A 15,534-nucleotide genomic window follows, 5' to 3' on the forward strand; every position below is an offset into this window, starting at 1 on the left:
AAAAAAAAAAAATACGCCCGATCTCGTCTGATCTCGGAAGCTAAGCAGGGTCGGGCCTAGTTAGTACTTGGATGGGAGACCGCCTGGGAATACCAGGTGCTGTAAGCTTTTTGTCCCAGTAGAGCGTGCTCTTGTGTCATGGAGCAACTGCCTTTTATTTATCACCCTAATAATATCATGGATTGTTATTGGACTAAATGCAGTTTGTGTGTGCTGCCCTGCCCTGATCAAATCAAATAATGGACAGTGTGTTTCCCTCAAAATATAGGCAGTACATGCAGCCTTTGTTTTTAGTCTAGGAGACAGTCAATGTCTGTAGTCCATTAGGGCACTATAAAATCCCTTCAATGTTTTGCCTGATTCCGTTAATTCCCAAGTTCCCTTTTCTCCGTTTAGATTTCCCCGTTGACCGTTTGTCCCTGTTTTGGCAGGTTTTCGCTCTCAAAAGTACACCTTTTTAATAGCAAAACAGCACAATTGGATGTTCTATGTCCACAACAATGTTTAAACCCTATCAGGTGACCATTTGTGAGGTCTGGGAAAAATGTAAGACATTTAGATTTTGGGGTGTAGTTACCCTTAAATGCAAGCGTGCACCAGGAAGAGACCTTTGTTTGGTTAAGCGGTGTTGCTGTAGAACAAATGGCCACTGGAGTGATGCAAATGATCACGGTATAATTCTGCCAGGCAGGCATAGGCTACTTTGTAGTTAACATTTACTTGCGAAGGTTTTGGGGAAAGCCATTCCTTCCCTACCAGAAGAAGGTTATCATTAGCATCATCGCTAACGGCTACACAAAGTGTAGACATACGCGCGCACCGCACACATGCACACAGACAGGGGCATTCCTGTGCCGTGCCAGAAAGTTCATGTAAATACGAATCACCGATGCATTTTGTTCATGTCTTATGATTGACTTGGGCAAATGAATGCGTTTTCTAACAAGTTGAATAGATTTAGTTGATTTCTTACTAAGTTCAATAAATGTTTGAATATTGTTGCATTTCGGTTGAATGTCTGGATTCCGTGATTCGGTCCGCAACGCCTATTTTATAGGGCCCTAGTCAATGAACTTGTCATAAATCAACATAGGATATGCCCCCCCCCAACAAGACTCAAATATATATATATATATATATATATATATATATTGGAAATGTAAGCAAGGGTTGAGCTTCTTCAGTTTGTGTCACAAAGTGGATACGTTTCTGTGTCCCTTTCAGAGTGAGTGACACATTGACTTTATATAGTGTACCAAGAGTTGTTCCCTCGCTTACGGCCATACCAGCCTGAATACGCCCGATCTCGTCCGATCTTGGAAGCTAAGCAGGGTCGGGCCTGTTTAGTACTTGGATGGGAGACTGCCTGGGAATACCAGGTGCTGTAAGCTTTTTGTCCCAGTAGAGCGTGCTCTTGTGTCATGGAGCAACTGCCTTTTATTTATCACCCTAATAATATCATGGATTGTTATTGGACTAAATGCAGTTTGTGTGTGCTGCCCTGCCCTGCCCTGATCAAATTAAATATTAGTCAGTGCGTTTCCCTCAAAATACATGTGTCATGGAGCAACTGCCTTTTATTTATCACCCTAATAATATCCTGTATTTTTATTGGACTAAATGCAGTTTGTATGTGCTGTCCTAACCTGATCAAATTAAATAATAGACAGTGCATTTCCCTGAAAATAAAGGCAGTACATTCAGCCTTTGTTTTTAGTCGGTTCATTAAGTTGCATGGAAATACGAATCACTGACAAATTTTGTTCATGTCTTTATATAGTGTACCAAAAGTTGTTCCTGCGCTTACGGCCATACCCTCCTGAATACACCCGATCTCGTCTGATCTCGGAAGCTAAGCAGGATTGGGCCTGGTTAGTACTTGGATGGGAGACCGCCTGTGAATACCAGTTGCTGTAAGCTTTTGCTTCCACTAGAGAGTGCTCTTGTGTCATGGAGCAACTGCCTTTTATTTATCACCCTAATAATATCATGTATTTTTATTGGACTAAATCAGTTTGTATGTGCTGTCCTAACCTGATCAAATTAAATAATAGACAGTGCATTTCCCTGAAAATATAGGCAGTACATTCAGCCTTTGTTTTTAGTCGGTTCATTAAGTTGCATGGAAATACGAATCACTGACAAATTTTGTTCATGTCTTTATATAGTGTACAAAAAGATGTTCCTGCGCTTATGGCCATACCAGCCTGAATATGCCTGATCTCGTCCGATCTCGGAAGCTAAGCAGGATCGGGCCATGTTAGTACTTGGATGGGAGACTACCTGGGAATACCAGGTGCTGTAAGCTTTTTGTTCCACTAGAGAGTACTCTTGTGTCATGGAGCAACTGCCTTTTATTTATCACCCTAATAATATCATGTAATTTTATTGGACTAAATGCAGTTTGTATGTGCTGCCCTGACCTGCCCTGAACAATTTAAATAATAGACAGTGCGTTTCCCTCAAAATATATGTGTCATGGAGCAACTGCCTTTTATTTATCACCCTAATAATATCATGTATTTTTATTGGACTAAATGCAGTTTGTATGTGCTGCCCTGCCCTACCCTGATCAATTTAAATAATAGACAGTGCGTTTCCCTCAAAATATATGTGTCATGGAGCAACTGCCTTTTATTTATCACCCTAATAATATCCTGTATTTTTATTGGACTAAATGCAGTTTGTATGTGCTGTCCTAACCTGATCAAATTAAATAATAGACAGTGCGTTTCCCTGAAAATATAGGCAGTACATTCAGCCTTTGTTTTTAGTTGGTTCATTAAGTTGCACGGAAATACGAATCACTGATACATTTTGTTCATGTCTTTATATAGTGTACCAAGAGTTGTTCACTCGCGTACTGCCATACCATCCTGAATATGCCTGATCTCGGAAGCTAAGCAGGATCGGGCCTGGTTAGTACTTGGATGGGAGACTGCCTGGGAATACCAGGTGCTGTAAGCTTTTTGTTCGACTAAAGAGTACTCTTGTGTCATGGAGCAACTGCCTTCTATTTATCACCCTAATAATATCATGTATTTTATTGGACTAAATGCAGTTTGTATGTGCTGCCCTGCCCTGCCCTGATCAAATTAAATAATAGTCAGTGCGTTTCCCTCAAAATACATGTGTCATGGAGCAACTGCCTTTTATTTATCACCCTAATAATATCCTGTATTTTTATTGGACTAAATGCAGTTTGTATGTGCTGTCCTAACCTGATCAAATTAAATAATAGACAGTGCATTTCCCTGAAAATAAAGGCAGTACATTCAGCCTTTGTTTTTAGTCGGTTCATTAAGTTTCATGGAAATACGAATCACTGACAAATTTTGTTCATGTCTTTATATAGTGTACCAAAAGTTGCTCCTGCGCTTACGGCATACCAGCCTGAATATGCCTGATCTCGTCCGATCTCGGAAGCTAAGCAGGATCGGGCCTGGTTAGTACTTGGATGGGAGAATGCCTGGGAATACCAGGTGCTGTAAGCCTTTTGTTCCACTAGAGAGTGCTCTTGTGTCATGGAGCAACTGCCTTTTATTTATCACCCTAATAATATCATGTATTTTATTGGACTAAATGCAGTTTGTATGTGCTGCCCTGCCCTGATCAAATTAAATAATAGTCAGTGCGTTTCCCTCAAAATACATGTGTCATGGAGCAACTGCCTTTTATTTATCACCCTAATAATATCATGTATTTTATTGGACTAAATGCAGTTTGTATGTGCTGCCCTGCCCTGCCCTGATCAAATTAAATAATAGTCAGTGCGTTTCCCGTAAAATGCATGTGTCATGGAGCAACTGCCTTTTATTTATCACCCTAATAATATCATGTATTTTATTGGACTAAATGCAGTTTGTATGTGCTGCCCTGCCCTGCCCTGATCAAATTAAATAATAGTCAGTGCGTTTCCTTCAAAATACATGTGTCTTGGAGCAACTGCCTTTTATTTATCAACTTAATAATATCCTGTATTTTTATTGGACTAAATGCAGTTTGTATGTGCTGTCCTAACCTGATCAAATTAAATAATAGACAGTGCGTTTCCCTGAAAATATAGGCAGTACATTCAGCCTTTGTTTTTCCTCTGTTCATTAAGTTGCACGGAAATACGAATCACTGATACATTTTGTTCATGTCTTTATATAGTGTACCAAGAGTTATTCCTGCGCTTACGGCCACACTATCCTGAATACACCCCTTTTTGGAATTTCAGGAAGTGGATGAGCGGCAGGTGTCTGAGTGCTTGAGAGAGGATATCGTTTGTTTGGAGGTTTTTTTGATTTATAAGTTTGAAAGCTTGTGTGTGATTGTAGTTGATTTTCTTTGAAACTTTTTTGTTATTATCCTCCATCGGCGTGAGCTATTTGGGGGATATTGATTAAAATAACCGGATGGACAACATGGCGTCAACATCAAGAATACAAACGACGACGAGAAAGGACAACAGTGAAATCAGAATTTCAAATGAAGAACTGAAGAAAAGAAAGTATGAGAAGGAACTGACGGTGAACGTGGAAATAATTGGAGAAGGGAAAATAACAACGATGGAATTGCTGAGAGGAATAAGGGAAGTTTGTGGAACAATACTTGGATGTAGAATGAGAGACGGAAATAAGTATGAAATAACAATGTCTCATGTAAAGGGAAAAGAAAGACTAATGGACGGGCTAAAGATAAAGAACTGTCAAATCATGGCTAAAGAGCTAGGGGAACGATGAGCTTGTGGTGTCCTTTTTGAACTTGCCTGCATATATTACAGATGGGGAGATATATGAGAAACTAAGAGGCTGGAAAGTGAAGGCGACCACGCCAATCAAGAGGAGGATGTGGCCAGGAACAGACATTGTAGACGGGACGAGATTTTGCAAGGTGAAGTTCACAGACAATGTGCAATCCTTGCCATATTCTACCAAATTTAACACTGTCGAGGGATTTGAATATTTTCGTGTAATCCATGACAATCAAGTGAAGGTATGTAGACTATGTATTCAGCCGGGGCACATACTTAAGGAATGTCCAGAATTCACTTGCCATAAATGTAGTGAACAAGGGCATTATGCCAGAGAATGTTTGAACATAGGTAATGTGTGTGAAATGTGTGACAGACCGAAAGTTAGATGTAGCTGTAAGAAGGGAAAAGATCACTTACTTTTGCAAACAATGGACCTCACTTCTGAGGAAGAGGAGGGGAGTGTGTTTATGGAGGGAGAAAAGAGAGTGACATGGGGAGTGTGACTTCAGAGACAGTGGCAGATATGCCTGAAGAGCCTGTAATGTCTTCTGGCAAAACACGAGACGCAGTTTTGGTCTCTGCTGCTGACAAGGTGGAACAGCAGCACATGATGGGTGAAATACATACACAGGTAGAGATGGTGCAAGGTGCTTCTCAGGTGCCTGAGCCAGTTTCAAGCGTGTGTAAAAATGACACCAAAGAGCGAGCTGGGTCCACTGAAGTCACTGGCACTGTTAAAGCGCACTTTTCAAAAGGCTTCCCTGCCGCTCCAAATCAGGAGACGGAGGATGAAATAGATAGTGAGGATCATCAGTTGTTTGCAAAAAATAAGAGGTCATTGTCGAAAACTAGGGAGATGATGGGATTTGGAAAAAAGAAAAAGTAGGTTTTGAAAGGACTTGTTTTGCTCTGATTATACCTCTGCACACATTACTAATGATTACAGTCGCATCCCTAAATGGTAACAGTTTGAGAAACATGAGCAAATTTGAGCAGGTTTTAGTGTCTGTTAAGGCAGACATGTTGTGTTTTCAAGAGACCAATTGGACAGATTCCAAAATACAGGAGATTAAGAGTAAATGGTCTGATTTAATTTTTGTAGTCATGGAAGTGATAAAACATGTGGTGTGGCTATTTTGATAAAAAACGATGTGGTTCAAAATGTAAAACAAATATATGCTGACAATGATGGCAGACTTATTGCAATTGAATTTGAAGTGCAAAATGTAGTTTTTCGTTTAATCAATGTTTATGCTTCAAACATTGAATCTGAAAGGAGAGAAATGTTTCACAACTTAAAAACACTGTGCTCAGAAAACTGTATATTGATAGGAGACTTTAATGTGAGGTGTAGTAGAATGGATGCCTCTAGTTGTGCTAGATTCAGATATGACTCTTCTAGAAATGCATTATGGAAACTTATGAATGAGGAGAATCTAGTAGATATATGGAGGGCTGAAAATCCAAACAGAAGAGTGTTTTCTAGAAGGCAGGTGGTGCTAAAGGAATTAAAACAAAGCAGAATTGATTTATGTCTAGCAAAACAAGAATTGGTGCAGCATGTTAAGAAGATGTCATATAACTTTACAGCATATAGTGATCACGCAGTAATGTCATTTCAAATGGGTTTTGGTGTGGAGAGGAGAGGGGGGAGGTGTCTGGTGTTTAAATGCCAGTCTGTTAAAGGAGGAAGGATATAGAAATGAAATTGTTGAATGTATTAATGATGAAATGTCTAATGTACTGTTAAAAGAGAATGTGTGTTTATGGTGGGAGGAAGTGAAAGGAAAAGTAAAAAACAGGAGTATTAGGTATGCTAGAAATCCCAACCGGTTAGATAAGCAGAAAGAAACAATGCTTAGAAATAGGATGTTGCATGAACTTGAAAAGGCTGATACTGATCCAGACTATGATGTTGTGAATTATTTGAAAATCCATGCAGAGCTGGGTCGTTATGAAAAAAAGAAATGTTTGGGTGCTATTGTTAGGAGTAGGGCACAGTACGCTTTGGAGGGAGAGAAATGTACATCCTTTTTTTTGGGGCTTGAAAAAAGAAAACAAACTAAGAGTTACATTGTAGAGTTGGAAAATGAAAAAGGTGTAAAGGTAAACGATTTTGTTGAGATCTTAGATACAGTTGAATCCTTTTACAGAAATCTTTACAAAAAGAATGATGTAGATAAAGTATGTGTTGAAAAAGTGCTGGATACAATTAGTGCCAAAGTATCTCAGGTAGATAGAATGATGTGTGATGAAGAGATTTCGATTATGGAAATCAAGGAAGCAATTGTTAACACTCAAGGCAATAAAAGTCCGGGTTTGGATGGTTTAACAAATGAGTTCTATAAAGTCTTTGTAGATATTTTGGCACCCATTTTAGGGAAGGTGTTTCATTATATGGAAGAGAATAAGGAAATCCCTGAGTCTATGTCAACTGGTATGTTAACGATTTTATTCAAGAATAGGGGCAGTAGATTCAAGTTAGAAAATTATAGGCCTATTAGTCTTCTAAATTCCGATTATAAGATATTGACTAAAGTGTTAGCGAATAGGATGAAAAAGGTGATTGGGAGTATTATTGCATCAACACAAGCCTACGGTATACCTGGAAGAGATGTTGCAGATGTAATTTGTACAATTAGAGATGTTGTTAATCAAATGAAAAATGAAGGCGGTATAGTATTAAGTTTGGATTTTAACAAAGCCTTTGATAGAGTGGAGCATAGCTTCCTATTACAGACTATGGAGAGGTTTGGTTTTGGGCCAAAGTTTGTAGCTTGGATCAACCTGTTGTACAGCGGGGCTAAAAGTTGTGTCAAATGTAACGGAGTGGTAACAGATACTTTTCCTGTAGAGAGGTCAGTAAGGCAGGGCTGTCCTTTGTCAGCTCTGTTGTACAGTATTTCTACAGAACCGTTAGCTACTTTAATAAATAGTAATAAAGAGGTAAGGGGTGTCGGAATCCCAGGTGGTGGTATCAGTGTTGTACATCAGTACGCTGATGACACTACTTGCACTGTGAAAGATATAGGAAGCATTGGAAGCATTATGAGAATCATAGATATATATGGTAAGGCATCGGGCGCTAAAGTTAATATAGAGAAGACTGAAATAATGTTTGTTGGGGATATCGATGCAAATAAGTGTGAGATTCCATTCAAGATAGCAAGGGATTTTATTAAAGTGCTGGGAGTAAACATTGGTGTAAAGGAGAAAGAGGCAAAAGATATAACTTGGACTGGGATCCTTAATAAAGTCAAGCTAACGTTAAATTTCTGGAAAAATAGAAAATTAAGGTTAAAAGGTAAAGTAATTGTTGCAAATGCTTTGGTATTATCTAAATTTGTGTATGTTTTGGGAGTCCTGGACATGCCTGAGTGGGTGCTAAATGAATTAAATAAGGTGGTGTCTAATTTTATATGGGATGGTAAAGGTGTTAGAATATCTCAGAAAACATTGATAGCTGACTATGTGGATGGAGGTTTAAAACTTGTAGATTTAGATGTCAAAAGAAAAGCTATTAGGATAAAAACAGTAAAGAAATATTTGTATGACAGTGAAGATTATGGCTGGAAACACTTCTTTAAGGTCTACTTAGAGGAGAGTGGTGGATGTGGAGATAATGGTTTATTGATGGGGCTTAAAAGGAAAATGTTTGAAAAGGTACCAGATTTTTATAAAGAGGTGCTAAATGCATGGGCAGAGTTGTTGCCTAATGTATATTATGAATGTGGTCATATTGACCTGATTATGAATCAACCTATATTTCTGAATGAGAAAATCAAGAACAAAGAACAAGTTTTGTATAATAAAGTATTTAGGAGTGCAGGTCTACGACAAATAAAAGATTATACCTATGAGGTAATTCCAGGGTTTTTACCTGAAGAAGCTATTTTTGATATTATCAGGGAATGGGATGAAGAGGTGGGAAGGGGAACAGTGAATAATATGTATGACAAGATAAAGAATAGCATACCAAGCGCATGGGTGGATTTAATAAATAGTGAGGTTGAAAGAGAAAATCTGTTTGTATTTCCTAATTTGTTCATTGGTAGCAGTGAGAAGAAAGTACATTTATCTACTATAATAATGGTAGGAAAATGTTATAGAAGGCCGGCTGCTGAAAAATTTTGGAAAACAGTTTTTCCAGAATTGGATGAAAAAAAGATATGGGAAAATTTAAATGTAAAATATAATAGTAAGGAGTGTGAAAATAATGATTTTAAGTTAAGACACAATAGAATATTTACAAAGGTGGTGTTACATCAAATTAATTGTGAAGTAAAAAGGGAATGCGATATATGTGGATGTTTCCCAGAAACGCTTATGCATTTGTTTATAGAATGTGAGGAATTAAAAGACATGTTTTGTAAAGTTAAGGAAATGTTAAGTAAAAACTGGGGGGGTGATTTCTTGAAAAAGTATGTGTGGGAGGAACTTGTGTTATTTGGAGTGTCTGGTAAATGTGATGGCGTTAATGTGTGCTTGTTGAATATTGTTTTGAGTTTTGTGAGGTATGCTATTTTTTGTAGGAGGAATTATGGTTTTTTGACAGGAAGAGGGTGAAGGTGTGGGGTATTTTTATATCACTGTTTAGTAAACACATGGATATGTTGTTTAATTATGGGATGGAAGATTTTGATGAACATTTTGTTGAGGGGTGTGGGTTGATTGCAAAGGTGGATGGTGGAGGAATCACTTATAATTTTTGAAAGAATTATTTTGAATATTTTCTTTGTTTTTATTTTATTTTTATTTGATAGGGGGTGGCTTTTATCTGCCTATTTTGTGGGTGGAATTTGTTATGTCTTAGTCATGTCTGTTTTTTTTTTGTATAATAGTTATTTTTTGTATTTTTATTTCTTTGGGTTCTTTGATTTGATAGGGGGTGAATTGTTCACCAGCCTATGTTAGGCTAGTGTCTTCTGTATTGTTCTTTGTAATATTGTACTGTAAATATTGTAAAAAATTGAATTTTTTGATAATAAAAAAATAAAAAATAAAATAAATAAATACACCCGATCTCGTCTGATCTCGGAAGCTAAGCAGGATTGGGCCTGGTTAGTACTTGGATGGGAGACCGCCTGGGAATACCAGTTGCTGTAAACTTTTTGTTCCACTAGAGAGTGCTCTTGTGTCATGGAGCAACTGCCTTTTATTTATCACCCTAATAATATCATGTATTTTTATTGGACTAAATGCAGTTTGTATGTGCTGTCCTAACCTGATCAAATTAAATAATAGACAGTGCGTTTCCCTGAAAATATAGGCAGTACATTCAGCCTTTGTTTTTAGTCTGTTCATTAAGTTGCATGGAAATACGAATCACTGATACATTTTGTTCATGTCTTTATATAGTGTACCAAGAGTTGTTCCTGTGCTTACAGCCATACCAGCCTGAATATGCCTGATCTAATCCGATCTCGGAAGCTAAGCAGGATCGGGCCTGGTTAGTACTTGGATGGGAGACTTCCTCGGAATACTAGGTGCTGTATGCCTTTTGTTGATACTAGAGAGTGCTCTTGTGTCATGGAGCAACTGCCTTTTATTTATCACCCTAATAATATCATGTATTTTATTGGACTAAATGCAGTTTGTATGTGCTGCCCTGCCCTGCCCTGATCAAATTAAATAATAGTAAGTGCGTTTCCCTCAAAATACATGTGTCATGGAGCAACTTCCTTTTATTTATCACCCTAATAATATCATGTATTTTATTGGACTAAATGCAGTTGGTATGTGCTGCCCTGCCCTGGTCAAATTAAATAATAGACAAAGCGTTTCCCTCAAAATATAGGCAGTACATTCAGCCTTTGTTTTTAGTCGGTTCATTAAGTTGCACGGAAATTCGAATCACTGGTACATTTTGTTCAAGTATTTATATAGTGTACCAAGAGTTGTTCACTCGCTTACGGCCATACCAGCCTGAATACACCTGATCTCGTCTGATCTCGGAAGCTAAGCAGGATCGTGCCTGGTTAGTACTTGGATGGGAGACTTCCTGGAATACTAGGTGCTGTAAGCCTTTTGTTGATACTAGAGAGTGCTCTTGTGTCATGGAGCAACTGCCTTTTATTTATCACCCTAAAAATATCATGTATTTTTATTGGACTAAATGCAGTTTGTATGTGCTGCCCTGCCCTGCCCTGATCAATTTAAATAATAGACAGTGAGTTTCCCTCAAAATATATGTGTCATGGAGCAACTGCCTTTTATTTATCACCCTAATAATATCATGTATTTTTATTGGACTAAATGCAGTTTGTATGTGCTGCCCTGCCCTGCCCTGATCAAATTAAATAATAGTCAGTGCGTTTCCCTCAAAATACATGTGTCTTGGAGCAACTGCCTTTTATTTATCACCTTAATAATATCCTGTATTTTTATTGGACTAAATGCAGTTTGTATGTGCTGTCCTAACCTGATCAAATTAAATAATAGACAGTGCGTTTCCCTGAAAATATAGGCAGTACATTCAGCCTTTGTTTTTCCTCTGTTCATTAAGTTGCACGGAAATACGAATCACTGATACATTTTGTTCATGTCTTTATATAGTGTACCAAGAGTTATTCCTGCGCTTACGGCCATACCAGCCTGAATATGCCCGATCTCGTCAGATCTCGGAAGCTAAGCAGGTTTAGGGCTGGTTAGTACTTGGATGGGGGACCACCTTGGAATACCAGTTGCTGTAAAAGCATGTAAGAAGCTATGACGTGGACTGATAATCTGTGTTATATGCTGAGATGTGAAGATGTGATGTGAAATATGAAGCTATGATATGGAAAAATAAGCTGTGAAGCTATGATGGGTTATTAGGAGCTGTGATATAAGAAGCTATGACATTGTATGATAATCTGTGTTATAAGCTGAGATGTGAATATATGATGTGAAATATGAAGCTATGATATGTAAAAAAAAAAAAAAAAAATACACCCGATCTCGGAAGCTAAGCAGGATTGGGCCTGGTTAGTACTTGGATGGGAGACCGCCTGGGAATACCAGTTGCTGTAAACTTTTGTTCCACTAGAGAGTGCTCTTGTGTCATGGAGCAACTGCCTTTTATTTATCACCCTAATAATATCATGTATTTTTATTGGACTAAATGCAGTTTGTATGTGCTGTCCTAACCTGATCAAATTAAATAATAGACAGTGCGTTTCCCTGAAAATATAGGCAGTACATTCAGCCTTTGTTTTTAGTCTGTTCATTAAGTTGCATGGAAATACGAATCACTGATACATTTTGTTCATGTCTTTATATAGTGTACCAAGAGTTGTTCCTGTGCTTACAGCCATACCAGCCTGAATATGCCTGATCTAATCCGATCTCGGAAGCTAAGCAGGATCGGGCCTGGTTAGTACTTGGATGGGAGACTTCCTGGGAATACTAGGTGCTGTAAGCCTTTTGTTGATACTAGAGAGTGCTCTTGTGTCATGGAGCAACTGCCTTTTATTTATCACCCTAATAATATAATGTATTTTATTGGACTAAATGCAGTTTGTATGTGCTGCCCTGCCCTGCCCTGATCAAATTAAATAATAGTAAGTGCGTTTCCCTCAAAATACATGTGTTATGGAGCAACTGCCTTTTATTTATCACCCTAATAATATCATGTATTTTATTGGACTAAATGCAGTTTGTATGTGCTGCCCTGCCCTGGTCAAATTAAATAATAGACAAAGCGTTTCCCTCAAAATATAGGCAGTACATTCAGCCTTTGTTTTTAGTCGGTTCATTAAGTTGCACGGAAATTCGAATCACTGGTAAATTTTGTTCAAGTATTTATATAGTGTACCAAGAGTTGTTCACTCGCTTACGGCCATACCAGCCTGAATACACCTGATCTCGTCTGATCTCGGAAGCTAAGCAGGATCGTGCCTGGTTAGTACTTGGATGGGAGACTTCCTGGAATACTAGGTGCTGTAAGCCTTTTGTTGATACTAGAGAGTGCTCTTGTGTCATGGAGCAACTGCCTTTTATTTATCACCCTAAAAATATCATGTATTTTTATTGGACTAAATGCAGTTTGTATGTGCTGCCCTGCCCTGCCCTGATCAATTTAAATAATAGACAGTGAGTTTCCCTCAAAATATATGTGTCATGGAGCAACTGCCTTTTATTTATCACCCTAATAATATCATGTATTTTTAGTGGACTAAATGCAGTTTGTATGTGCTGCCCTGCCCTGGTCGAATTAAATAATAGACAGTGCGTTTCCCTGAAAATATAGGCAGTACATTCAGCCTTTGTTTTTCGTCTGTTCATTAAGTTGCACGGAAATACGAATCACTGATTGAAAGACTGGTCATGGCTCACATCAACAGCATAATCCCAGAAACCCTAGACCCACTCCAATTTGCATACCGCCCCAACAGATCCACAGATGATGCAATCTCTATCGCACTCCACACTGCCCTTTCCCACCTGGACAAGAGGAACACCTACGTGAGAATGCTATTCATTGACTACAGCTCAGCATTCAACACCATAGTGCCCTCTAAGCTCATCACTAAACTAAGGATCCTGGGACTAAACACCTCCCTCTGCAACTGGATCCTGGACTTCCTGACGGGCCGCCCCCAGGTGGTAAGGGTAGGTAACAACACATCTGCCACACTGATCCTCAACACGGGGGCCCCTCAGGGGTGCGTGCTCAGTCCCCTCCTGTACTCTCTGTTCATCCATGACTGCATGGCCAGGCACGACTCCAACACCATCATTAAGTCTGCCGACGACACAACAGTGGTAGGCCTGATCACCGACAACGATGAGACAGCCTATAGGGAGGAGGTCAGAGATCTGGCCGTGTGGTGCCAGGACAACAACCTCTCCCTCAACGTGACCAAGACAAAGGAGATGATTGTGGACTACAGGAAAAAAAAGAGGACTGAGCACGCCCCCATTCTCATCGACGGGCTGTAGTGGAACAGGTTGAGAGCTTCAAGTTCCTTGGTGTCCACATCACCAACGAACTATCATGGTCCAAACACACCAAGACAGTCGTGAAGAGGGCACGACAAAGCCTATTCCCCCTCAGGAGACTAAAAAGATTTGGCATGGGTCCTCAGATCCTCAAACAATTCTACAGCTGCACCATCGAGAGCATCCTGACTGGTTGCATCACCGCCTGGTATGGCAACTGCTTGGCCTCCGACCGCAAGGCACTACAGAGGGTAGTGCGTACGGCCCAGTACATCACTGGGGCAAAGCTTCCTGCCATCCAGGACCTCTATACCAGGCGGTGTCAGAGGAAGGCCCTCAAAATTGTCAAAGACTCCAGCCACCCTAGTCATAGACTGTTCTCTCTGCTACCGCACGGCAAGCGGTACCGGAGTGCCAAGTCTAGGTCCAAAAGACTTCTCAACAGCTTCTACCCCCAAGCCATAAGACTCCTGAACAGCTAATCATGGCTACCCTGACTATTTGCACTGCCCCCCACCCCATCCTTTTTACGCTGCTGCTACTCTGTTAAGTATTTATGCATAGTCACTTTAACTCTACCCACATGTACATATTACCTCAACTACCTCAACTAGTCGGTGCCCCCGCACATTGACTCTGCAACGGTACCCCCTGTATATATAGCCTCCCTACTGTCACTTTATTTTACTTCTGCTCTTTTTTCTCAACACTTTTTTTGTTGTTTTATTCTTACTTTTTTTGTTTAAAATAAATGCACTGTTGGTTAAGGGCTGTAAGTAAGCATTTCACTGTAATGTCTGCACCTGTTGTATTCGGCGCATGTGACCAATAAAATTTGATTTGATTTGATTTGATTTGATACATTTTGTTCATGTCTTTATATAGTGTACCAAGAGTTGCTTCTGCGCTTACAGCCATACCAGCCTGAATATGCCTGATCTCGTCTGATCTCGGAAGCTAAGCAGGGTTGGGCCTGGTTAGTACTTGGATGGGAGACTGCCTGGGAATACCAGGTGCTGTAGGCTTTTTGTTCCACTAGAGAGTGCTCTTGTGTCATGGAGCAACTGCCTTTTATTTATCACCCTAATAATATCATGTATATTTATTGCACTAAATGCAGTTTGTATGTGCTGTCCTAACCTGCCCTGATCAAATTAAATAATAGACAAAGCGTTTCCCTCAAAATATAGGCAGTACATTCAGCCTTTGTTTTTAGTCGGTTCATTAAGTTGCACGGATATTCGAATCACTGATCAATTTTGTTCATGTATTTATATAGTGTACCAAGAGTTGTTCATTTGCTTATGGCCATACCAGCCTGAATACACCCGAACTCGTCTGATCTTGGAAGGTAAGCAGGATTGTGCCTGGTTAGTACTTGGATGGGAGACCGCCTGGGAATACCAGGTGCTGTAAGCTTCTTGTTCCACTAGAGAGTGCTCTTGTGTCATGGAGCAACTGCCTTTTATTCATCACTCTAATAATATCATGTATTTTATTGGACTAAATGCAGTTTGTATGTGCTGCCCTGCCCTGATCAAATTAAATAATAAACAGTGCGTTTCCCTCAAAATATATGTGTCATGGAGCAACTGCCTTTTATTTATCACCCTAATAATATCCTGTATTTTTATTGGACTAAATGCAGTTTGTATGTGCTGTCCTAACCTGATCAAATTAAATAATAAACAGTGCGTTTCCCTCAAAATATAGGCAGTACATTCAGCCTTTGTTTTTAGTCGGTTCATTAAGTTGCACGGAAATACGAATCACTGATACATTTTGTTCCCTCAAAATATATGTCATTTATTATTAGGGTGACACAAGAGATGCTATGTCTGTTCCATGGGGTTAGTATTTCCATGCAACTT

General features: G+C 39.3%; 6 non-coding genes and 6 pseudogenes across 6 annotated transcripts; all 12 read left to right on the forward strand.

The window, feature by feature from the left end:
- Window positions 1-1,272: 1,272 nt before the first annotated feature.
- LOC121559345 lies at window positions 1,273-1,391 on the forward strand. Its single transcript, XR_005998763.2, has one exon. It is a non-coding gene; the product is annotated as a 5S ribosomal RNA (ribosomal RNA).
- Window positions 1,392-1,801: 410 nt separating this feature from the next.
- Window positions 1,802-1,920, forward strand: LOC121559321. The gene has a single exon (XR_005998741.1). It is a non-coding gene; the product is annotated as a 5S ribosomal RNA (ribosomal RNA).
- A 269-nt stretch (window positions 1,921-2,189) lies between these two features.
- On the forward strand, window positions 2,190-2,308 carry LOC121559342. The gene has a single exon (XR_005998760.1). It is a non-coding gene; the product is annotated as a 5S ribosomal RNA (ribosomal RNA).
- A 550-nt stretch (window positions 2,309-2,858) lies between these two features.
- Window positions 2,859-2,967, forward strand: LOC121559364 (annotated as a pseudogene).
- Window positions 2,968-3,376: 409 nt separating this feature from the next.
- LOC121559358 lies at window positions 3,377-3,494 on the forward strand (annotated as a pseudogene).
- A 6,626-nt stretch (window positions 3,495-10,120) lies between these two features.
- LOC123485888 lies at window positions 10,121-10,239 on the forward strand (annotated as a pseudogene).
- Window positions 10,240-10,648: 409 nt separating this feature from the next.
- LOC123485889 lies at window positions 10,649-10,766 on the forward strand (annotated as a pseudogene).
- A 551-nt stretch (window positions 10,767-11,317) lies between these two features.
- Window positions 11,318-11,436, forward strand: LOC123485886 (annotated as a pseudogene).
- Window positions 11,437-12,024: 588 nt separating this feature from the next.
- Window positions 12,025-12,143, forward strand: LOC121559338. The gene has a single exon (XR_005998757.1). It is a non-coding gene; the product is annotated as a 5S ribosomal RNA (ribosomal RNA).
- Window positions 12,144-12,552: 409 nt separating this feature from the next.
- Window positions 12,553-12,670, forward strand: LOC121559354 (annotated as a pseudogene).
- A 1,899-nt stretch (window positions 12,671-14,569) lies between these two features.
- LOC121559331 lies at window positions 14,570-14,688 on the forward strand. The gene has a single exon (XR_005998751.1). It is a non-coding gene; the product is annotated as a 5S ribosomal RNA (ribosomal RNA).
- Window positions 14,689-14,963: 275 nt separating this feature from the next.
- LOC121559341 lies at window positions 14,964-15,082 on the forward strand. Its single transcript, XR_005998759.1, has one exon. It is a non-coding gene; the product is annotated as a 5S ribosomal RNA (ribosomal RNA).
- Window positions 15,083-15,534: the final 452 nt, after the last annotated feature.

The sequence above is a fragment of the Coregonus clupeaformis genome, unplaced genomic scaffold, assembly GCF_020615455.1.
Source record: "Coregonus clupeaformis isolate EN_2021a unplaced genomic scaffold, ASM2061545v1 scaf0892, whole genome shotgun sequence".
NCBI lineage: Eukaryota > Metazoa > Chordata > Actinopteri > Salmoniformes > Salmonidae > Coregonus > Coregonus clupeaformis.